The sequence below is a fragment of the Pan troglodytes genome, chromosome X (genome assembly GCF_028858775.2).
Source record: "Pan troglodytes isolate AG18354 chromosome X, NHGRI_mPanTro3-v2.0_pri, whole genome shotgun sequence".
Lineage (NCBI taxonomy): Eukaryota > Metazoa > Chordata > Mammalia > Primates > Hominidae > Pan > Pan troglodytes.
In genome coordinates, this window is record NC_072421.2 from 3974363 (window position 1) to 3992635 (window position 18273).

The 18273-nt window shown below is 43.8% G+C and overlaps 1 long non-coding RNA gene across 1 annotated transcript in view; it reads left to right on the forward strand.

The window, feature by feature from the left end:
* LOC104003829 (uncharacterized) overlaps positions 1–18273 on the forward strand; it is a 29303-nt gene that overhangs the window by 1606 nt on the left and 9424 nt on the right. The window contains exon 2 of the long non-coding RNA XR_001713951.4: positions 12423–12535. This is a non-coding gene — a long non-coding RNA (uncharacterized LOC104003829). The remainder of the gene's footprint in view (positions 1–12422; positions 12536–18273) is intronic.

The following is an 18273-nucleotide window of genomic DNA, read 5'->3' on the forward strand; positions in this document are numbered from 1 at the left end:
CAGGTGGGATTGATCAGGCGTGGTTTATGTAGAACATGTAGTCAATCAGGTACGGGTGATTTAAAGCAGGTGTGGTCTACATTAAGCAGGCAAGGTCAATTAGGTATGCTCTATTTAAAGAAGGTGAGATATAGCAGGCATGGTCTATTTAAAGCAGGGGAAATAAAGCAGGCGTGGTCTGTTTAAAGTAGTGGGATTGATCGGATGTGTCTACATAAAGCAGGCAGGGTCAATCAGGTGCGGTGTATTTAAAGCAGGCGGAATCGCTGCGTTGTGGCCTATTCAAAGCAGGCAGGGTCAATCAGGTGTGGTCTATTTTAAGCAGGTGGGATTAATCAGGTGTGGTTTATGTAGAGCATGTAGAGTCAATCAGGTATGCGTGATCTAAAGCCGGTGGCATAAGAGAAAGCAGGCGTGGTATACATAAAGCAGGCAGGGCCAATCACGTGTGCTCTATTTAAAGCAGGTGGGACAGATCAGATGTGGTCAATTTAGAGCAGATAGGTTCATAGAGAGATTTCTGGCCCAGAAACAGGGATGAGGTGTATCCTGTTCCCAGCTCTGCATAATTGATGAAAATCCATTCAATCTCTAGACAGCACAGATCTGTCCGTAGTGCTAGAAGATTTGATGCAGTGGCCTACACAAAATACACAGGCCCCAGTTGAGCTCTGAAATTCTCTTCTCTCCAGAGCTCCTCCTCATCCTAAATCCACTTCTGCTCAGACCTTGGTCTCCAAGCCCGAGATCTCTCTTCTCCTTCCATGCAAATAACTATTTTTTTGTTTTCGGAAAAGGAAATACTTGAATATGCTGTTGTGGCGGTGGCTGCTCTTCTACAGGCAAAAACACGATTTCTTCTTCATGAAGACCTCTCCCTGTGAATGTGTGAAGCTGATTTCAGATGAGCGCAGAGTGTGTTTAATTAAGGTGCTTCCTTTCCTGGCCAGCGTGCAGGACCCAGGAGCCATGTGCGGTAGCTCGCTGGCCGGGCTCTCATCTCCCTCCCAAGCAGAGGGCGGTGGACACCAAGCAGCGGGATGTCCGCAGCCAGGAAAGCTTGGGGAAAAGGCTCTGTCTACTGCCAGGGACGAGGCTTCCTGCCGGAGTCTGAACGGACTGTGGACGCCACATGGGAGACGGACCACGGTGGCGCGTGGTAGCACCACGGCCGCTTTCCACGCTGCAGCTTGGAGTGGTCCTTGTTTAGATTCCTTTAGGGAGGTTCCGGAAGGAGCGGGACGCTAAAGTGCGGTTGTGTGTCCAGTAGGCTTGCTGGACGATGGTGTGGAGGGCCATAGAAGAGCTTTATGTTTTCCAGGTAGAGAATGAGTTTGAGAGCCAGGTAGGGGGTGGCTCCCTCAAGAAAGGGGAGACAGGGCCTCTGACGGTCACAGGGCTGGGTGTATCAGCGGCATGTGGGATCCAGTTCATGTAAGGAGGGATGCGGCTGTAAGTAAGTCTGAAGACTCTGAAAGTACTGTTCCCCTTAGCAAAGATGGTGAGTGGCTGGGTGTGGGTGTCTGTGTGCCTCGGTGTCTGTTCTGTGTGTATCTGTGTGGTTTGGTGTGTGTATGTGTGTATAGATGTGTTCTGTATGTCTGTGTATATGCCCCTGTATGTCTCTGTGAGCATGTATGTGTGTCTGCGTCTTGTGTATGTGTGTGTCTGCATGCATGCACATGTGTGTGTGTATTCTTGTATGTATTCATGTGTGTCTGTGTATGGGTGTGCACTGTAATAGGTGTGCTGTGTGTTTTACATATGTCTCTGTGTATACACATCTATGTGTGTATGAGTATGTGCATATATGTTCTCTGTGTGTCTGTTTGTGCATATGTGTCTGTGATACAGGTGTGTGTGTGTGTATGTGTATATATATATATATGTCTCTGTGTGTCTGTGCCTATATAGATGCCTGTATGTGTGCCCAAGTGCGTCTGAGAGTGTCTGTGTCTCGTGTGTCTCTCTGTGTGTGTATGTGTGTCTGTGTCCTGTGTATTTATGTGCACACATGTATGTATGTGTGTATGTGTGTTTCTGTATGTATTCATGTGTGTCTGTGGGTAAGTACGCATTGTGCTAGTGTACTGTGTGTTTTATGTGTGTCTCTGTGTGTATGCCTGTATGTGTGGATGAGTATGTGCATATGTGTTCTATGTATGTCTGTGGTTTTGCATATGTGTTTGTGCATATATGCATGTGTGTATATATGTCTCTGTGAGTGTGTGTATGAAGATGTCCGTGTGTGTACCCAAGTGTGTTTGAGTGTCTGTGTGTTTGTCTGCCTGTGTGTCTCTGTGTGCATGTGTTTGTCTGTATATGTGTGTCTGTATATGTAAGTATGTGTGTTTCTGTGTGTTTATAGATACCTGTGTATGTGCCCAAGCATGTCTGAGAGTGTCTGTTTGCCTGTGTGTGTGTGTGTGTGTGTGTGTGTGTATGTGTGTCTGTATATGTAAGTCTGTGCATACTGTCTGTGTATAGATACCTGTGTGCCCGGGCATGTCTGAGTGTCTTTGTGTGTGTGTGCCTCTGTGTGTATGTGTATGTATGTGTGTCTGTATATGTAAGTCTGTGCACGTCTGTGTGTGTATAGATACCTGTGTGTGTGCCTCAGCATGTCTGAGTGTGTCTGTGTGTGTGTGTTTGTATATGTGGGTCTGTATATGTAAGTCCGAGCACATCTGTCTGTGTGTGTATAGATACCTGTGTGTGTGCCTGGGCATGTTGGAGTGTGTCTCTGTGTGTGTGTGTGTTTGTTGGTGTATCTGTATATGGAGGTGTGTGCACATCTGTCTGTGTGCATATAGATACCTGTGTGTGTGCCTGGGCATGTCTGAGTGTGTCTGTGTGTGTGTGTTTGCATATGTGTGTCTGTATAAGTAAGTCCGTGCACGTCTGTCTGTGTGTATAGATACCTGTGTGTGTGCCTGGGCATGTTGGAGTGCGTGTCTGTGTGTGTGCATGTGCATGCATCAGTGGCTGGGCTTTCACTCTACCCTGGGCTACTGTGATGAAGCTTGTGGCTGGATTGCATGTGCACTTGCCCTGCTCACCCCTGGAACCCATAAGAAGAAACACAAGAGGAGGCGGATGCTTGCAGATCAGCGTTACCTGCTGACGAGTGAGCCCCAGGAGATGAGAGGAGGAACCACACGCAAGGCGGTTCTTAACCTCTAATGCTTGAGTTGCTGGGACATGCAGTCCAGCTAGACAAACGCTGCCTTGCCCACGAGGGATTTTCTTAGTGATGCTCTGTGCCTGGATGCATCTGTCTCAGGCAGGCACCTGCATGTGAGCCCAGCACTCCAGGAGGATGCACGGGTCTGCAAGGCATGGTCCAAATTCCATAACTCAGGACTTCCTAGAAGGGTTTAAGGAGGCAGAGGAGTTTGGCTCTTTTGTTGTTTTCATGACTCAACCCACTCATTTTACCAGCAATCAAGATGAGCATGGATTCTCACCGCACCTGCTCAGCAGAGAGGGCGGCATCCAAACCAGTGGATCTGCAACTGTGACCTCTGCAACAACAGCCTCAGCATCACCTATGCCCATCCTAGCAACAAAGATCCCCAGACTCCGCTCCAGACCCAATGGAGCAGAAACGCTGGGGGCTTCACAATAGCCAAGCTATGGAAACAAGCAAAGTGTCCATGGATAGATGAATGAAGAAAGTGTGCTCTATGCACACGATGGAATATTATTCAGCTTTAAAGCATTTCTCCTTTGTCCTGAGAATACTGCCCAGGCAGTGAGATGCATTTTTTTTCTAAACAGGAAATGTGTTAATAAACAAAGACAGGAAAAAGGAGATTCTGTCGTTTGCCGCAACATAGATGAACCTGGAGGACATTCTACTCGATGCACGCTCGTTGATGCAGTTTCTTCATAGTGTCATTGGTCTTTATATTTTGGTGGGTTTTTGCAGTGACTGGTACCTATTTTTCCCTTCCATACTTAGTGCTTCTTTCAGGAGCTCTTGCAGGGCAGGCCTGGTAGTAACGAAATCCCTCAGCATTTGCTTGTCTGGAAAAGATTTTATTTCTCCTTCCCTTGTGAAGCTTAGTTTGGCTGGATATGAAATTCTGGGTTGAAAATCCTTTTCTTTAAGAATGTTGAGGCTGGGCTCAGTGGCTCACGCTTGTAATCCCAGCACTTTGGGAGGCCGAGGGGGGCGGATCACGAGGTCAGGAGATCGAGACCATCCGGGCTAACACAGTGAAACCCCGTCTCTACTAAAAACACAAAAACTTAGCTGGGTGTGGTGGCGGGCGCCTGTAGTCCCAGCTACTCGGGAGGCTGAGGCAGGAGAATGGCATGAACCTGGGAGGCGGAGCTTGGAGTGAGCCGAGATCACGCCACTGCACTCCAGCCTGGGCGATAGAGTGAGACTCTGTCTCAAAAAAAAAAAAAAAAAAAAGAAAAGATTGTTGAATATTGGTCCCCAATCTCTTCTGGCTTGTAGAGTTCCTGCTGAGAAGTCCACTGTTAGTCTGATGGGATTCCTTTTGTAGGTGACCTGACCTTTCTCTCTGGCTGCCCTTAACATTTTTTCTTCATTTCAACCTTGGGGAATCTGATGATTATGTGTCTTGGGGTTGATCTTCTCCTGGAGTATCTTAATGGTGTTCTCTGTATTTCCTGAATTTGCAAGTTGGCCTGTCTTTCTAGGTTGAGGAAGTTCTCCTGGATAATATCCTGAAGTGTGTTTTCCAGCTTGTTTCCATTCTCCCATCTCCTTCTGGTACTCCAATCAATCATAGGTTTGGTCTTTTTATGAAGTCCCATATTTCTTGGAGGCTTTGTTCATTCCTTTTCATTCTCTTTTCTCTATTCTTGTCTGCATGTCTTATTTCAGTAAGGTGGTCTTCCAACTCTGATATCCTTTCTTCTGCTTAGTTGATTCAGCTGTTGATACTTGTGTATGCTTCATGAAGTTCTTGTGCTGTGTTCTTCAGCTCCATTAGGTCATTTATGTTCCTCTCTAAACTGATTATTCTAGTTAGCAATTCATCGAACCTTTTATCAAGGTTCTTAGCTTCTTTGCATTGGGTTAGAACATGCTCTTTTAGCTCAGTGTAGTTTTTTATTACCCATCTTCTGAAGCCTACTGCTGTTAATTCATCCATCTGATCCTCCGTCCAGTTCTGTGTTGTGATCATTTGGAGGAGAAGAGGCACTCTGGCCTTTTGGGTTTTCAGCACTTTTTTTGTTATTCTTTCTCATCTTCATGAGTTGGTCTAGCTTCGATCTTTGTGGCTGCTGACCCTTGGATGGGGTTTTTGTGGGGGCTTTGTTGTTGTTGTTGTTGTTGATGCTGTTGTTGTCGCTTTCTGCTTGTTTGTTTTGCTTTCAAAAGTCAGGTCCCTCTTCTGTAGGGCTGCTGCAGTTTGCTGGGGGTTCACTTCAGGCTCTATTCATCTGATTCACGCACATGCCTGGAGATGTCACTCAAGGAGGCTGGATAAGAGCAAAGATGGGTGCCTGCTCCTTCTTCTGGGACCTCTGTCCTTCAGGGGCACCAACCTGATGCCAGTAGGATCCCTCCTATATAGGGCGTCTGACAACCCCTGTTGGAGGGTCTCACCCTGTTGGGTGGCATGGGGAGCAGGCCCCATTGAACGAAGCACTTTGTCCCTTGGTTGAGGGGGTGTGCTTCACTGGGGGGAAATTCACTCATCTGGGCTTCTGGATTCCTTATAGTTACTAGGAGGAGAGACTAAGTCTGCTGGTCCACATAGACTGTGGCCACCCCTCCCACTAGGTGCTAAGGCCCAGGGAGATCCAAATTCTGTCCCTGAGCCTCTGGATGGAGTTATTGGAGATCCTGAAGGAAAGCCCTGCCCATTGAGGAAGGATGGGTCAGGGTTAGGCCTGAAGAGGCACTCTGGCCACAGATTGCCACAGCCAGTGTGTTGGGCTGTGGGGACAAGTCTTGGGACCAAGCCATCCAGCCTCCCTGGCTCCAACAGGGGGAAAGCACAGCCTGGAGCTATAGAAATGGATGACACCCTTCCCCTGCCCAGGGAGCTTAGCATGTTAGGCAGTCACAGTGCTGGCTGCTGCCCCTCCGCCAAAGAGCTCAAAGGGCTTAGACAGCAGGCAGCCTAGACAGCAGGCAGCCACAGCTGGTGCTGGTCGCCTCTCCCCCCAGGAGTTCGGTAGGCTTAAGCAGATTCTAGCTGAGAGGCTGTAAGAATCTGCGTGTTCTGGGGTTGGGACACTAGGTCCTGGTGGCATGGGTTTTGGGATCATGAGTGGGATCTTCCGATCCATGGGTTGCATAGTTCCATGGAGAAAGCACAGTTTCCCGGGCTGGGTAGCAGGCTCACTCACCACCTCCCTTGGCTGAGGGGAAGGGGTTCCCCTCCCCTGTGTGACTCTCAGGTGGGCCACCACACCATACTATTCTTCCTTCTCTTCGTGGGTCGCCCCGGCCTTCTAGTCAATTTTGATGAGGGAACCTGGATGCCTTGGTTGTTGGTGAAGGATTTGTATGCTTTTTATGGTTTTCTCAATGGGAGCCTCTGAACGCGGCAGCTTCTAGTCGGCCATCTTGGCCCCGCCCCCGCGTCTTTCTTTAATGAAACGTTCGTGTGATTGGAAGCTGAGACCATTTAGAAATATTCTTTCCTAATGTGGATGTGAAAAGTCGTGTAAAGCCTGTCATTTTATTCCTTGAGTGATTGCTGAGGGTGAAGTAGGGTTGGGTTGTGCTTTCACTAAATACTTTTGATAAGGACCATTTAGGATTGGGAGTTGTACCAAGGGCACCCCTTGTTCTTAGCCCTTAGGATTTCGATTGACTTACACCACAGGTGTATTAGTCCGTTTTCATGCTGCTGATAAAGACATACCCGAGACTGGGAAATTTAGAAAGAAAAAGAGGTTTAATGGACTCAAAGCTCCATGTGGCTGGGGAGGTCTGACAATCATGGCAGAAGGCGAAAGGCACATCTTACATGGCAGCAGGCAAGCGAGAATGAGAGCCAAGCAAAAGGGGTTCCCCTTACCAAACCATCAGATCTCATGAAACTTATTCACTACCACGAGAACAGTCTGGGGGAAACTGCCCTCATGATTCAATTATCTCCCACCAGGTCCCTCCCACAACACATGGGAATTACATGGCAGCTACAGTTCAAGATGAGATTTGGGTGGGGACACAGAAAAACCATATCAACCACCTTATCTAGGTCTTCAACTTGTAGAATATGATGGGTGGGACTTAGCCTCCATAATCACATGAGCCAATTCCCGTAATAAATATCATCTGTATCTATAGCTATAGCTGTCTGTCCTATTCCTTCTATTTTTCTGGAGAACTCTAACACATATATCCCTTATCAGATACATGATAGGCAAATATATCTTTTCATTCTGTGGTTTGTTTTTTCACCCTTTTGCTTGTGTCTTCTGATGAACAAAAGTTGTTGTTGTTGTTTTTGGTGCAGTCCAGTTTACCTGTTTTTTTTTTTTTCCTTTTGTTGCCTGTGTCTTTCGTGGCATTGCCAACAAATTATCATAAATTTCCAAAACTTTTTCTAGACCATCTAATATACATGGAGAGTGGAAAACACGAGATCTGGTTGGGCCTTTCTCCGCTCAGGATTTTCTGGATGCAGTCAGCCATCCAGACAGCTGAGTGCAATGGCGCCTTCACCCCATCTGTACCTCTGCAGAAGGTGGGCCCCTGCCAAAAAGACTGCATTTTCCAGGAGGGCGAGAGACAAGCCAATTTGGCAAAAGCACACAAGTGAAGTCAGTGGCTTTCTCCAGCCGACCATCTCCACTGGTGTTGCTGGCTGGCCCTTCACGTCCAAGTGGCTTCACCGGTAATATCCTAAGAATAGCCCAATGCATTAACCGTCAACAATGCCAAACTTTCCAAGGCTCACTTTGAGAAAATTTCCTGTTTTTTCATTATCTTTTCCAATTTTTTTTCTCAAACAAAAGTCTGTCAATCTGGCCTCCTGATGAGAGTCTCTTTGTAGCTGCAAGAGGTCATAATCAGAAAGTAAGTGCCTGCAAAGATAACATTTTTCAAGAAGGTGCTTTTTTTTTTCTCTTCTCCAGATGGTGACATATGGAGAATTAGCAGGGATGCTACAAATAGCCCATCAGAGGGCTTTTGGTGGGGGGAAAGGTGACAGATAAAGCCAGTAAAGGATCTAAGATACCCTCCCAAATGTCCACAGACAGGGCAGTTTCTCATCCCCACAGCTTTCAGCTTTCGCCTGCAGGTTCCAGACCGCTGATGTCAGCCCCTGGAAGGATTGAGGCACAGCTGTCTGCCCAGAGTCCCAGAGCACAGCACAGACATCTTCCAGGATTATAAATCGAGCAGCATGTCAGCAGTTCTCATGCCTAATACCTGCACCGGCTGCTTCTATGGGCCCAGGGAAGGACTTATTTCTCTGCTATACTTTTATGGATGATTTCCTGGTTGTGGCAAGGGCTTCTGAGGCATGCATTCCTCAGTTGCCCTAATCAGATAGGTGCTTCATGCACAGTAGTTGTCACAGTGACATTTGTATTAGTCTGTTCTCACACTACTAATAAAGACATACCCAAGACTGGGTAAGTTATAAAGAAAAAGAGGCTTAATGGACTCACAGTTCCACATGGCTGGGGAGACCTCACAATTACAGCAGAAGGTGAAGGACACAAAGGCACATCTTACATGGTGGCAGGCGAGAGAGCTTGTTCAGGGGAATTCCACCTTATAAAACCATCAGATCCCATGAGACTTATTCACTATCATGGGAACAGCACAAGAAAAACCCACTCCCATGATTCAATTACCTCCCACTGGCTCCCTCCCACAACATGTGAAAACTGTGGGAGCTACAATTCAAGATGAGATTTTGGTGGGGACACAGCCAAACCATATCAATATTTTTCCTGTTCTAATCCTTAGGGAGCCAAATTGTGTTACCCTGAAACCTATCTCTGGCCAGAGAGTGCATTTATAATAAAAGCTATGCTATTCTGGGGGAGAGAACCATCCATTCACCTCCTGGCTTGGACTTTAATCATATGTAAAATTTGGAAGCATGCAACTTTCTCAGAGGCTTCAAGAATCTGTATGTGTTTATCTGTGCTTTTGAGACAGTATAGGCTTTTGAGCTACATTCACTGGGGTATCAGTGAAAATATTCAATAAAATGTTCATGCTCTGAAGAGAAATCCTTTGCCATTATCCGTCGTGTCCCATTGATACATGTGACACACAGATGTGGATGTGTTTGTTGAATCCATTTTGGGACTTGATCTTTCGCTATTTAAGCAATCTCACACTTATCGGTCAGAATTTTAGCTTGGTGAAATTTTTTTCTGTTGAAAGCCTGTTTGATGGTGTGTTGTAACTCAGGACTAATTTCAACATTAACCTCCTATGTCTTATATCACCCATTCAAAACTCTCTGTTACCAACATAAAAACAACTGCCATTTGGATGCGCGATTTACTCTATAAAGAAAGGATGTTCTAATGAGCTGGATCTCTGCATTCTTGTTGGGAATTGCAACTTAGGGAGCAAGAAAGAATGCAGAAGAAAATGGAGATGAGAGGAAAGAGAGGATTGCTTTGGAGGACACACACAGACACAAGTACATATACAAGCAGACACAAACACATGCTTACACTTATACAGAAACACATGCATACATACAACTGCATGCATGTACATATATACACACAAACATGCATAGATAAACTTATGCAGAAACTAATGCATACTTAAATTTGTATGCATGCACATATATACACACAAACACATGCGTACATAAACTCAAGCAGAAACCCATGCATACATACAACTGCATGCATGCACATTTATACACACAAACACATGCACACATAAACTTATGCAGAAACCCATGAATACATACACCTGCATGAATGCACATATATACACACAAATGCATGCATACATAAAATCATACAGAAACTCGTGCATACATATGCCTGCATGAATGTACACCCATGCACTCATACATGGGAACACATGTGCATATACAAACACACATACATAATACACTCATGCAGAAATGCATGCATTTGTGCATCTACACATACAAACATGAACACACAGAAATACATGTGCGTACACAAGTTCATACAGAACATACGCATACAGACACATAAACATACAGAGTCTCAAGGTGAGTCACCCAGGTCAGGGCCAGATGGGGGACATAGCTGAGACTCAAAGGGTCCATATGGGTGGCAATGGAGCCCTGATCAGGCCAAAACCCCAGGTACACAGGCTGCAGGCTCCAGCCCCAGTGCCAGCAGCATGCAGGTGGATGAAGCCAGACAAGGCTCAAGCAGCAGCCCAGCTATTCTTCTGCTGAGCCTCCCTTAACTCAAGGCCTTCTCTCCATGGCTAGGATGTAGTTTGCTCCCCACATTTCACTTCCAGACCTCAGCTTGAAGAAGCTCTTGGTGATGATGGCTGATGGCAAGACATGAAGAATAGGCCATGCATTTCCCCAGAAGGAACCATGAACATACGGACACACCAAGAGGGTCTCTGCTTTGCACTGAATTTACTCCACCCCATTCTTCCAGCTTAGTGGGAGATTTGCAGCCCTTCAGATTAGCGAACAGATACTAAGTGTGCACATTTTGCAGTTTGCATGCCTAAAAGTGAGTTCAGTAACCTTTGACACCCAATCCATCAGGGTGGTCCAGGAAGGACAGTTGTGGTCCAGGAAGGACAGCTAATGTTAACAGTGACAAACGATGACCGCCAAGGGCTCTATCAAATTGCATTTGCAAATTTGGCTTTTATCTCACTACCATAACCATGCACCACTGTAACCATCTGTGTCGATTCAGCACTTTTTCTATTTTAATTTTTATTGAGCTCTGACTAGGTGGGAAAATACTAAACTAGCCCATATGCCCACCTGGAAAAGAGCCCAGTGCTGGCAAAAGAGTAAGCTTATTTGTAGGACTGCATTCTACATTTCATCCATGTGCAAAAAAAAAAAAAACAAAAAACTGAAAACATAAAACTCGAGAAGGACCACCTGATACAGGTGATTATTTTCTTTTTTTTTTTCTTTTTACTTTTGGGAAATATTTCACCAAACCATTTATTAGGCTAATTAATGGAAGTGGGTAGCCCTACCTTCAACACACAGAATACTGGCTGTTGGATATGTCCATCTGTTCAGGTCTCAATGTTTCTTTCCCTTCCCCCCAAATCCATATGACAAAGTTCTAACTGCCAGTGTGGGTGTATTTGGAATAATGTCTGTTAAAAGAAAAACCTTAGACAAATTAAATTTAACAGAGGTTAATTGAGCAAAGAATGATTCCCAAATCAGGCAGCCCCCCAAAACCAGAATAGGTTCAATCTCTGGCTTTGCTGCATGGTCAAAGATTTATGGACAGAAAAATGAAAGTGAGGTACAGAAACAGCTGGATTGGTTACAGCTTGGCATTTACCTTATTTGAACACAGTTTGTACCATTGGCCACCTTTGACTGGTCAAAACTTGGTGGTTGGCACAGGAGTGGATTCCAGTCCATTTGCATGTTTGCACATCCAGTTAGGTTACAGTGCACTGTGTGCAGAGAAGCTTTGAGGCTGAACTTAAAATATGTGAGGAGGCAGCTTTAGGCTAAACTTAATTTAACAAGATGTAATTAAGATTCAATGATATTATGGTTTGGATGTGTCCCCACCTGAATCTCATCTTGAACTGTAGCTCCCATAATCCCCACGTCATGGGAGGGACCGAGTAGGAGGTAATTGAATCATAAAGGTGGCTCTTTCCCATGCTGTTCTTGTGGTAGTGAATAAGTCTCACAAGATCTGATGGTTTTGTAAAGAGGCGTTCCCCTGCGCATGCTCTCTTGGCTGCTGCCATGTAAGACAGGACTTTGCTCCTCCTTGGCTTCTGCCATGATTGTGAGGCCTCCCCAGCCATGTGGAACTGTGAGTCCATTAAACCTCTTTTTCTTTATAAATTACCCAGTCTTGGGTATGTCTTTATTAGCAGCCTGAGAACAAACTAATACCAATGCCATAAGGATGGAGACCTGATCCGATAGGATTAGTGTCCTTATAAGAAGACACTCTGGGGAGTTCACTCTCTCTCTCTCTGTCTCAATCTCTCTCTATATATATGTTTCTCTCCTTCCTTCCCTCCCTCCCTCCCTCACTCTGTCCATCTCACCCTCTCCACCATGTGAGGAACCAGCAAGGAGGCACTGTCTGTGAACAAAGAACCAAGTCCTCACCAGACATTGAATCTGCCATGCCTTGGTCTTGGACATCCAGCCTTCAGAATTGTGAGCAATAAACGTCTGTGGTCTAAGCCCCCAAGGCTATCACACTTTGTTGAGCATCCTGAGCTAAGAGACCATCTCTGGGTGTCTAACCCCTCACTTATCTATTGCTAGGTCAAATGGATCATACAATCTGCAATATGGTTGAGTGATAGGCCTCCAAAGGAAGCAACTGGACATCGGCCAGCTGAAGAGGTCAGCCAGAGGATCCTACTATGGTCGTTAAGGTACAGCTCCCACTTCCCATCCCCAGGACCCAGAGGAAGCACATGGGTACATGTGTAGGCAGCGTTTTAATTCTTCAGCATTTATTTTTGCCAAGATGGCAGAAGGGACACGGGAAACAATTTGTTCCTCACTGATTTCTTCTGCATAGGCTCTGGGTTGGGTAATGCTCCCTGAGTGTGTACACCTGTGTGGGCCCAGCCAGCCCTGCTACTGGTGGCAGTGTGGCCTCGTAGGGGAAGGGCTCGTGCTTTGCTGACAGGGTGGGGAACTTTCTGGTAAAATGCTCCTGGAATTGACATTTGACAGATTAACTGTGCTGGAAGACAGAGTCATAAACAGAGGGTTCTGGGGAACCACTGAGAGCCAGAACCTCATGGTGGACATCTGTCATTTATCTATGTATCATCTATTTATCTATCTATCTATCTATCATCTATCTATCTATCTATCTATCATCATCTATCACCCACCCATCTATCCATCTATATCTATCTATTCATCTATCTATCCATCATCTGTCTATCCATCATCTATTTCTCTATGTATTTATCATCTGTCACCAATCTATCTATGTCTCTATCATCTATCACCCATCTATTTATCTATCCATTATCTATCTATCATCTATCTATCTATATAAAATCTATTACCTATCTATCTATCTATTCATCTATCATCTATCTATTTATCTATCCATCATCTCTCTCTCTAACTATTCCTACTATGGAAATGTGCTTCAGTGTGTAGTCAATCAGAGCTTCCCCATGCACAGATTTCATTTGGATTCAGCACTCTGAGGGGTACATTGTGAGTGATTTCAAAGGATTCGAGGTCAATCCTGGATATTCCCAGGTATAAGGAAAGGAATGTGGAAACTCAAGCTCTTATCCCTGCTTTGTTTAGGCCAGACGCTAAATAGCCAAGTACACAGAGGTGTGTCTTGGGCTCTCTTTGAAACTCCAGGAACAGTCGTGTAGGCTCACATTCTCTTTGCCATCTGGCCATTTGTATGAATCCAGTTGATGATAACGCAGCACATCTAATAAGCAGGTACCTCCATAAATTTCCTATCATTGATGCTACTGCATGGGCTGAAATATGTCATTCAGGAGCAAGAGTGAGGGAAACAATGGCCTTCCCAGTGTGTGCAGGAAATAAGAGCTTCCTGTCAAGGAAGAGACGAGTCTGTTATTTAGCTTAAGCAGATTTCCATGTATCAGACAAACAACTATATTTAAACCAATGCATTTGGGGAAAAATATATACTGGAATATATAGTTCAGCATTGCAAAGAAGCAATGCCTGAATTGTTGTGAGTTTTGGTATACGTCCACCAAATATCCTCTCCCTAACAATGGTGGGAAGGAACCACACCTTTAGAACTCTCTGGGACCCAGGCCACAGGAACGACATCTAAATAAAATTGCTTTATACTCCTCTGATTGGGGAGAGTAGAAATTATGCTTTTTGCTCTCTGGGAAATTGCTAGGTATGCTTGCGATTCAGGAAAGTTCTTACCTCACTCATAGTTAGGTTGAAGCAGAGGTGTCGGAAAGACAAGAGGAGTGAATGTGATTTGAGGCTTTTAAGAATCAGTATCTGACCTTTCTCCTAATAGAAAGTTTTTCTTCCATGTGCACTTTCTTCCCCCACTGGAGACTTTGCTTGCAAGCGCCTTGTCTGACATTTGAGGACCCTTATCTTGATTGAGTTCATGTAGAGCTCTTGGGGTTGGGATGGGGAGCTTAGACTCCCCTTAGGTAGGGCCCTCTCGGCTTCCCTGAGAAAATATCTCAGCCAGACATTCGCTCTGGATAGACTTCCAAATTTTTCTCTATTGTGTAACTTTGGGCAACTTGAGTAACCTCAGAATATGAGGTAATTACAGCATTTTATTTCCTAATTGACCCAAATCTAATTGCATCCAAAGAGTTGCAATGCCCTTGGCTACAGCCTGAGATATTTCTGTAAAATCATGAAAGTTCACAAGAAAAGGATTAGTGGAATTTCTCTGAGCCAAAAAGTGGAGGAATCTATTGTTATCCTAAGAAGTCCCCAATGTAGAGGACACACATCAATAACAAGATATCCTTCTGTGACCTCAGGGAAATAGTTTCCATTCGTGGCTTGGCCAACATCGCGGCATCAATGTCATCTCATTTAGCTTGACTTTTCTTACACTTGGATAGTTGCTTCTATTCATCTTTCACCCCATTTTCTGCTTTCATGTCTGTGCAGGCATGAATTCACAGCTTCCAATCTTATAACTTTCTCATTGTCTTCACCAGATTCCCTATTATTTCCCTTTTCCTGGTAGTCTTGGTAACAGCTGGAGTTACCCATACTCAAAAATCATAATTTAAAAAGTCTTCATGAATGAGGAAGGCAGAACCAAGAAGGATATCTGGCCTACCACCTTTGCAGAATTCTGTCCAAAAGAATGACTCAATATTGTACCTTAAAGCTCTCCTATTTCCAAGCAGACAAGATCATTGTGCTCTCTCTCCCACAGTGTCAAAGAATTCATGCTCTCTTTCTTTCCTTCTTCACACATTTCCATTCTCACTATACTCGGCCCACACCTAGCACATTGACTGGTATATACCAGGCACTCAAACAGTGTCTTTGCTTCATGAATGAACGCATTTTACCTTTACCCAATGATATCATAACTGATAAGAGTCCTCGGTTGGATTTTTCTTTAATGTATTTATGGAGTACTTCAAAATTTCCTACAGAGCTATAGTAACCAAAACAGCAAGGTACTGATATAAAACCAGACACACAGACCAATGGAACAGACTAGAGCACCCAGAAATAAATCCACAGATCTAAAGAGAACTCATTTTTCACAAAGGTGCCACAAACATACTTTGAGGAAAAGACAATCTCTTCAATAAATGGTGCTGGGAAAACTGGATATCCACATATGGAAGAATAAAACTAGACCCCTGTCTCTTACCATATACAACAATCAAAATAAAATGGATTAAGGACTTACTTTTTTTTTTCTTTTTCATATCTGTTTTATTTCAGCCCTCTAAGAAAGTTAATTTTCTAACACTTCCCTTTGACAAGTTATCTTCTTCACTCCCTTGGTTGTCAATGTGTACCATTTTCTCTTCCACTAAATGTTCACAGCCATTTTCCTCCTTTGTGGGGGGCCAGTCCTAGTGATATTTCCCAGCCTGATCTTTTTTTTTTTCTGTTTATTCAGCATCTTTTTTGGTTAATGGAAACAGCTTAGGAACATTTATAAATGTGGTTCAACATTCCAATCTGTTTCCATAATCCTTTTTGACTTCTCTCAAGTAAGCAAGTGATGGCTAAGTGTTTCCAGGCCTGCGGACATTTTCCTGAGGATATCCTGAGGGAAATGTGGAATCTTCTTGGGCTTTTCCTGAAATTCAGCTCATGAGCTCCCAAGAATGCCTGCTGCAACCGTGCACATGGAGTCTCCTCATCTGAAAATAACATTAGACACACTCAGACTGAATTGCCTGCTCATGGAAATGTTTCATCTTCATCTTTGGCAGGAAACCAGGTGATTCACACAAAGACAGGTCCTAATTAATCACTGGCAAGACCCAATCTCTCTAGCCAATTATATGACTTGCCAATTATTTTGCTTTAAAGCCTTATAAATCAAATGAATGTGCTTCTTCCCTCCTTCTCCCAGTTCCTGTTTTTTCCTGCCTTCCTGTAACCTCTTCCCTTCTTAGGGAAGCCACTTTCTTATCTATTATATAATTCTGTGGAAGAAAAATCTCTTTCAATTAGCGTTTGAACATGTCTTCCATGCACATACCTGCACACATGTTGCCATTGGTTAAATGTTGTGGAACTATCAGAATGATGTCTGTAAACTACAGACTATCCTAATCTTGTTGGATATTTGAGTGTGTTTATAGGTGTACTAGCAAATTTTAATGAGCCCTGATAGCATCAATATGAACACGTTGCCAGAATTATTCTAACACGTGTGAACTAACATGTTCACGCTTCTACTGCTTCTAACAGGCATAACCTTAAACCCATGAATTTCTATTTTTAAAGGAGTCTGTGGATGTTTCCTGTATCACATGACAGAAACATAGATGCTGTATCATAGCATCTGGTAAGCATTGACGGCAAGCCATGTCATGTCCTTAGTTGCAGCTGCTCCTCGAACAGGAATTGGCTTCTCTCCAAATATTCCGTGAGGAGAATATGCTGGTACTGCTTTGACACTGTAGACGTCTCACTGAAAAAAAAAAAAGTATATATATATATTTAAGGTTTTGCCAAGGAAACAAAATATTCAGGGAAAAAAATGATTGCTTGAAGTCCATAAGATCATTTCTGCCTTTTGTACAAAGGTCTGTGTTTTCTGTGGACATCCAGAATCACAGCTAATGTCATAGAGAGATGCCTCTCCCATTTCCAAAGTGCTGCGGAGATATGCTTGCAAAAGATGCAGCAGTCCAGGGAGGGCATGTTGTTCTTCTGAATAGTCTTCTATCTATTTTCTAAGACACCTCTAGAGGACATTGGGGAATGTCTGGAAACTTTTTGGCTGTCACAACTGGGTGGTCCTACTGGCATCTAGTGGGTGGAGGCCCGGGATGGTGTTCAACATCCTACAGTGAACAAAACGGCCCCACCACAGAGAATCATCCAGCCCCAAATTTCAATAGGGCTGAGGCTGAGAAACACTGCCTGACCATGAGATTCTTCATCTATCTATCTATCTATCTATCTATCCATTTTTCTGTCATCTATCACACCTAACATCTATCCATATCTATCTGTCAGCTATCACATCTATCTATCTATCTATCTATCTATCTATCTATCTATCTATCTATCATCTATCACATCTATGTAACTACCATCTATATTTATCATATCTATCAGCTATCATATTTATCTGTCATCTATCATCTGTCATGTCTATCATCTACATATCTATTATCTATCATATATATCACCTATTTGTCTGTCATCTATCATATCTATCATCGAACATATTTATCTATCTATAATCTATCATATCTATCATCTATTTATCTGTCATCTATGTGTCATCTATCATATTTATCTATCATCTATCATATCTATCATCTATCAATCTATCATCTATCTGTGTATCTATCATCTATTCATACATCACCTCTATCTACCTATCCATCTATCTATCCATCATCTATGTATCTGTCTACCCATCTATCATCCATCCATCTATCATTTACATCTATCAATCTATCTATAATCTATATTTCCATGTGTCTATTTCTGTCTGTTTATCATCTATATACCTATCCATCTATTATCTATCCACTATCTATCATCATTATTATTTATCTATCTATCATCCGTCTATCAATCATCTATCTGTCTGGCATCTATATCTATTTATCAATTATCTATATCTATCTATCTATCTATCTATCATCTATCTATATCTATCTGGCTATCTCTGCCATTTATCTATCTATGACAGTGGATTTCAAATGGGGGGAGTTTTCTCCCCAGGGCACATCGGGTAATATCTGAGGACATATTCACTTGTCTCAGTGAGTGAAGGGGTGCTCCTGGCATCTGGTGGGTGGATCCCAGGAACGTTGGTCAACACCCTACAGTGCATAGGACAGCCCCACCACAGAATCATCTGGTCCCAAATGTCTTGTTTCTCTTGTTGAGAAACCTTAGTCTAAAGCAAATATTTTTCAGTCAAGATTTTTAAAATTACAGTGGG